Here is a 7,375-nt window from a genome sequence, read left to right on the forward strand (position 1 = left end):
CTTGTGTCCCTGAATTCTGCATATAGAACAGAATCTACTTCTCTTTGATGGTTGTTCATATGGGGCCTTGTCACGGCTGGTTGTTGGACGCCCCAGCCGGTCGTTTCCTCGACGGTGCCGGGAACACATCTGATCCTTGCGAAATGGTGTGTTCAGACTTAGTTCGGCCAAAGTGCTGCTTGTTACCAGCGCCAGAGCCGGCTGAATCTACTGCCAGCTCTCTATTAGACAAACCAAGCCCATCTGTCACAGCGGCAACTGGCTCGAGAAACACTTTGACATCTTGCATTTTCTCCATAGCAAGTGCATACGCTTCCACATTACTACCGCCTAACTTAACTATATTGAGTGCCAACAGGTACAAAGTGTTGTGTCGACGAGAAGAATACTTTCAACGGCCCATGATCCTTCTGGTAGCGCAAATACTCCGGCGGTAGTATATCTCTTGCATATCTAGTTTATCGCTTCAGTACATGTTTCACAGGGAGCTCATGTAGTTTTTGGTGTATCATGACCTGAAGAACATCATACAGAGAAATGTCAGTTTCCAGTGTTTTTCCAAACCATGTCACTCTACAGTAACTGATTGTGAATAACGAGGAACTAGGACACCCACCTTAAGTGCATGGCTGCAAACCATTCCATAGTGCTCAAATGTTCCACACTCCTGAACTCATCAGCTGTCTCGCTCACGGAGATCACAAACTCATTCTTGCACCATTTTCCCCTTGACTGAAACATGATGTGCCTAGCAATGTACTCCAAGCGTGGCCTGACTTTCATGAGATCATACGCCCACATTCATACAGTGCTTCACCAAATTTCTCAAACATTGTCCTGGTATAAACCTGTGAGGCATGCACCTCAATTGGGATATTTGCTTCAGGACAATCCCTCCTTGCAAATGACGACCGCATAAAACGGAAATTAGCTCTTCTCAACAGGAACAATGCAACAAAACACAAAAACCATGAAGACTTAACCAAACTTAGTAGTTTTGTCCTTTTCTCCTGGCAACTTTCTTCCGAGGCAGCCGTGAAGGGCTCAGTTCCCTCTCATCTGGCGCCTTCCCAACTCCGACTCTGCGAATAATGGCACACAAACTAATCAGATGACTGAATTCACATATATTCATCTGCCGCCTTCCCCTCTCGTTATTTGCTACATTTATATTTTAAATGTTTTTTGTATTAGAGTTGATACGTCTATTACATAAGATTGAAAACAAAATAGGGATCGTTAAGGATCATATTATTGACCCATTGCTTCTTTTTGGACATATGTCGTGGGCCGTAGGATGAGATGCATGATGGTTGACCTTGCCGCAGTCCACCCAGTGAACTGCTCGCCGTCGTCCATTCCATCTACCCTCACGCTTCCTGGTCAGTCATGTAATAATATCTTGAGCCTTGCATCTATGAAGAATAGATTGGTAGCGCATCCCTGTAGAGTGTTGCCACGGAAAGCTGCAACATGTTCATGGTGTGCGGGCGTAGAGTGATGATGGAGTTGTCATTATTGTTGGCCACGTCAACCATCAATCGGTTTGGCGCCAAGAAAGAGTTGCATCTTGTCCATGGTGTACGGGTGGTCAGGTGCAGAATGACGATAAAGTTGTTGTCTTTGATGTCAGCTTGTTACCCTTGGAACTCGTTGTGGAGTAGTCCCCTTCTCTCTTGGATTCTTCCCTCTCAGATGCCTCGCATGATTCGAAATAAATATGGAGTCAGACGATTCTAAGTTAATAATAGATCACACGCTTATGAAAGATTAAGGTTGTGTTTGGCAGCAAAGTATTTTAAAACCCCACTATTGAAAAAATATAATATTTTTGCCTCTGGGTACAACATATTGTGGTTTTAATTAAGGACTGTGATATTTGACACACGTGTGCCATATAAGCAAAACTGCCACGCCTCTATTTCACTCATTTTAAAGTACCATACGATCCCTCGTTCTTTGACCTCGCCTCTTCCCAAATGACCCCGCAGGCTCGCCTGAGAAACCTGTTTCTCCCGCACATCTCGGGCGCTCACCCCCAAGGAAACTGCCACTTCTTTACGTCTACCACATGATTTCTCCTCAGGACAAAGTTACCATGATATTCGTATGCAAGTTATCAGGCCTGTGTTGCATAACTTACCGTGCTATTTACATAGAACGTATCAGGTACTATGCTTCAACAACTACACCCTTTTAAAGTTACCACTGTGTTTTGTACACAAGTTATAAGGTCTTCGATGTGTAAAATACCGTGGTACTTACACATAAGTTATCAGGGTATATGTACATCAACCCCCCCCCCCCCCCCCCCCCGTCAAAGTTATCATGGGGGATTGTACATGAGTTACTAGGTCTATGGTTCGTATATTATCATGATACTTGCACCTAAAAAACTGGGTGTGTTTCGGTAGCTTTTTCCATAGGTCAAAAATTACCATGATGTTTTTGCGTAACTTATCACGCCTATAGCACGTGTGCCCCTCATGACACTAAACATTATGTGACTTTCCCGTGGCACGCCATGTGTTGTGTTCATTCAAGAGGCCCACGCGCGAGGCGAGTGTATGTTTTAACAACTTATATATTTTTCTTTGGTAAAAAATTTACCATCATGTTTATATTGCAAGTTATCGGTTATGCGGTGCTTATATTATCATGTTATTTACACAAAAAATATTGTGGATGTTTTGAACAACTTTTTCCTAGGGCAAAAAGTTATCATGGTGATTCTAGGTAACCTATCAAGCCCCCCCCCCCCCCCCCCCCGGCACGGGTCAAAAACTTATCATGGTGTTTAGTTATCGCAGTGCATATGTTTTCATACTATTTACACATAAAAATGCCAGGGGAGAGAGGTATACTACCGTGCTATTTACACAGAAGATACCGGAGTATCTTTTCAAAAAAAATCCCTATGGTCAAAGTTACCATGGTGCTTCTACCTCAGTTATCAGATGTGCGCTGCGAATATTACCATCTATTTACACATAAATTATCAGGTATCTTTTCACATTTGTTTTCCCCTATGGTTAAAGTTACCACGACTTTTGTATCTAAATTATCAGGTCTATGACATGAATGTTATTGTGCTATTTACAGAAATTACCGGGGGACGGGTTCAACAAATTTATTCCCAATGATCAAAGTTACCATGATGCTTGAAACAAAAAGTTTTTCAGTGCTAACATATTAAAGGCAAAAACATGTCAAAAACAGTATTTCCCTTAGAATGTTCAACAATGACTGTCATAGGTGAGGTGGTTAGCTCCCTTTGTTAATTACCTGCAGACCAAAGATCAAATCCTAGTTTAAGCATTATTTTTGCTGAAAATCGAGAAGGCATGTGGGGTCATAAATGACGATTACGAAAATTAGGAAGGCATGAGCGGGTGTGCCCGATAAAATCGGGGAGTGCGGAAAAGGAAGGAAATCGGAAGATAATTGATGGCGTTGGATGCGTGTGGCAGTTTCGCAATCTGCCACACGGTTGCCATATACATATTTCGTTTAATTAATACCGTGACTTTTATATATCAAAGTATTTTGAAGTATCAGTAACATACAGGGAATGTTTGGCTAGTGCTATACCTCTGTGCGATGCGGACGGTTCGGCGAGTGAGGGCGACATTGGGGGAGGGGGTGCCGTCGTGACTTGCCGGAGCTGCAGGCGAGTGGGCCGGCAGGGTGGAGATTAGACCTAGCCATGAGCAGCCCGGCCCGTATGGCCCGACCCGACCTGGCCCGAGTGTGCCATCGGGCCGGGCTCGGGCCTGGTAACTGAGCCCGACGGGCAGGTCAGGCCGGTCTCGGGCCTGCACAAAACGCGTTTTAGCCGTAGTCAAGCCAGGCCGAACGTATGTCGGGCTTTCTCGGGCTCAAGCCCGCTTTTGTAGGCCCGATGGCTGGGCCGGGCCGGGCTCGGGCCTAGGTTTTTAGCATCGGACTTTTTTTGCCCGGCTTGAGATATGCCCATGTATAGTGGAGATGTGCAAATCAAAGGCAAAACGTGATTCTTTTTTCTGTTTTTGTTGACCGAGCCACGCGAGAAGAAGAGGAAGGCCATCGTGCGGGGAAGGAAAAGGGAGTTGATCGCACGGTTCGAAGCAGCTTCGTCCAACGGCCCTATTTTGGGCCGGTCGGCTGGCAAAGTGCTGCCCTTTTTTTTTGCATGGTTGCCCTTTTCCTTTTGGGTATATGATCGATCCTATGGCCGTATGGCCGTAGACCACGGATTTGTACAATTTTAGAGTATAAACTAAAATAGATGATTCTTTTTATAATTACACATGTGGGTTATTTGTTCCAACTTGGATGACCAAGAGATATTAGAGTGCTTTAAACTAATGGCCTGATGTCTATTGTGGGATTTTCTAGCAAAATTGTCTTTTTTCCTGATTAACCTGTCAAATAATCTTTTTTTTTGCGGGCAATGTAGAGAGCTTTATTCAAACGAAGGCATTCTCCCGACAATCAGCCAATAAGCTGGTCAGGAGGAAGCCCGGGTTGTCTTCGAGTCAGCTTTCCGTCACATTCAATGTGCAAGCACGCTTGGCACATAGATGCGCTGGAACGTTTGCTGACCTTAATACATGTTGGATTACAAAAAGAGAAAAATCACTAACAAGCTCTCCAATTTCAACTAAGATAGGAGCCACAATCGAACGAGAGTTGTGGCGAGTATTCCAGAGATTAACCATCTCCAGGCAGTCCACCTCCATTATCGCATGTGTGTACCCTCGAAGTTTGGCGAAAAGCACACCATCACGCAACGCCATTGCCTCGGCGATAAGAGGATCCGTAATACCAATGTATGGTTTGCACCATGCACCCAGCAGCCTATGATTAGACCTTGCAACTCCACCTGCTCCAGCAGTAGTTGTGTCAAATGATATTGCACCATCTGTATTGATCTTAACTAGCCCCGCTTCAGGTGGTCTCCAGCCATGACCCGGCATGACCAGTGTATGTTGCCGTGGTAACTCAAGAAGAGCAAGCGCCTCCCTAGTCACACGCATACAAGTTGTCGGATCCGACCCCTCCTCCTCGTGCTTTAACTTGTTACGAGAGTGCCAAATAGACCACATGATAGTGATAATCAGTGGCCTGTCCTTGTCCAAGAAGCGAGGATCACACGTAATTTCCTTGGCCCATGAAACTGGGTGAAGTTGAGGTAGCCGGAGGTCAAACCAACGCAAAGCCTCGTTCTAGAAACGAGTAGCATGAGCACAATGAATCAAGGCATGCTTGAGGTCTTCCTCCATCACGTGGCAGATTTTGCATCTGCTCAAATCGCTAATATGCCGTGACCGTAGTGTTTGTTCATCCGGGAGTATGCCACGCAAAACCCTCCACTAGAACACTCTCACCTTGGGTACAACATTCAGCTTCCAAAGTGCACTCCACATCTGTTGATCGCTCGTTGAGGTGCCGGTAACCGTCCCTTCATCTAGAGCTATGAGCTCTTTTTGATTCACGAGAGCACGGTATGCCGATTTAACAGTGTAGTTGCCTGTCTTCTCAAAAGCCCAAGCTAGAAAATCATCACCTCCACCTGTCAAATAATCTGGACAACTAATAAATACCTCTAAGTGTTCCTTGCTGTTCGGTAATTCATGTCCCGACTCAATTGTAGAGATTGTTACAAATGTGCTGTAGGTCACATCTTCTGGCTTTGAAGAAAAATATTTGAGACTGCCCACCCCGGATGGACGTATGTCGAAAGGAAAATTTCAGAACCTACATGTAAAATTGACAAAACGTTTGTTTGCCTACGATGGCTATCCCACCCAAGCTGGGAAAGAAGTTTTGATCAAGGCTACTGCACAAGCGATTCCCACATATTTAATGAGTGTTTTCAAGCTGCCTTTGAAGGTGTGTGATGATTTAAATCGCATGGTCAGAAATTATTATTGGGGAGCGAAACATGGAAAAAGGAAGACCCATTGAGTTGCCTGGAGCAAAATGACGAGGCCAAAGAAACAAGGTGGGCTTGGGTTTAAAGACTTTCGTCTTTTTAACCAAATATTGTTGGCACAGCAAGCTTGGCAGATATTAGAGTACCCTAATAGTCTTTGTGCAAGGCTTCTAAAGGCAAAGTATTTTCCTAATGGACAGCTTCTTGACACGGTGTTCACTGGAAACCCATCTCCCACACGGCAAGCTATTGTTCATGGTTTAGAACTTCTCAAGAAAGGTATTGTCTGAAGAATTGGTAATGGACAGAATGTCCGCATTTGGCGTGATCGATGGATAGTTCGCAAACCTTGAGGAGGCTTAATTACTGCAAAGGGGAGGTGCCGGTTAAAATGGGTTTCAGAACTGATATCCCTGAATGGTACTTGGGACATGGAAAAAATCAGACAATTTTTTGCCGGTGGATGTTGTGGAAATTCAGAAAATCAAACTTTCCCCGCGTTTGGATGAGGACTTCGCTGTCTGGGCTCCTGAAAAAAGCGGCTTGTTTTCGGTTTGCAGTGCATACAAGCTAGCTAGTGATGAAGCATGCAACTCGTTGGTTTTTTTTTCGAAAAGGAGGGACTCCCCGGCCTCTGCATCATAGCGATGCATACGGCCAACTTATAAAATAAATAAATAGGTTCAACAAGGTCTTAGAGTCTCAAAACGAAAATCAAACTGACCATAAAAAGCCAAAACCGGCTGGCATAAGAGAGATAGGTAAACTAATTGCCTATTCTATTACATGACCGCCATCCAAACCGGTTGAAAATATTCCGTGCTACCATCTCCCAGTGGATAGATTCAGTAACCAAACGCTCCCTGGCCTCTGTCGGAGTGAGTAGCGACCACATACGGATCAACGCAGTGGCTCAAAAAATAACCTGCAAAAAATGAATATTTGTTGTTCTGTTAAAAACGAAATCATTTCTGCAGTTCCAAACTGCCCACAATAAAGCACAAACTCCTACGCGAATATGTTTCGCTGTTTCGGGCTCTATCCCGTGAAGCCACGTTCCAAATAACATGTTGACAGACCTCGGTGGAGTAATATTAAATGCAATATGGACTGTCCGCCATAGGACTTTGGCTAACAGGCAATCAAGAAAAAGATGTTTGATAGTTTCATCTCGATCACAGAAACTACACCTAGTAGGTTCTGTCCAATTACGCTTTGCCAAATTGTCCTTGGTTAATATTACTTGTTTATGGACAAACCACATAAACACTTTGATTTTCAAAGGAACTTTGACAGCCCAAACATGTTTGGAACTAGGAATCAAGCTTGAATTGATAACATCAACATACAGTGATTTAACTATAAACTCTCCAAACCTAGTAAGCTTCCAGCCTAATTTATTGGGTTGTTAAGATAGTTGAACCTCCATCAGTCTACTTACTAGATGGAGCCATTCTT

This window comes from Triticum aestivum, chromosome 1A, assembly GCF_018294505.1.
Source record: "Triticum aestivum cultivar Chinese Spring chromosome 1A, IWGSC CS RefSeq v2.1, whole genome shotgun sequence".
In the NCBI taxonomy this organism is placed as follows: Eukaryota; Viridiplantae; Streptophyta; class Magnoliopsida; order Poales; family Poaceae; genus Triticum; species Triticum aestivum.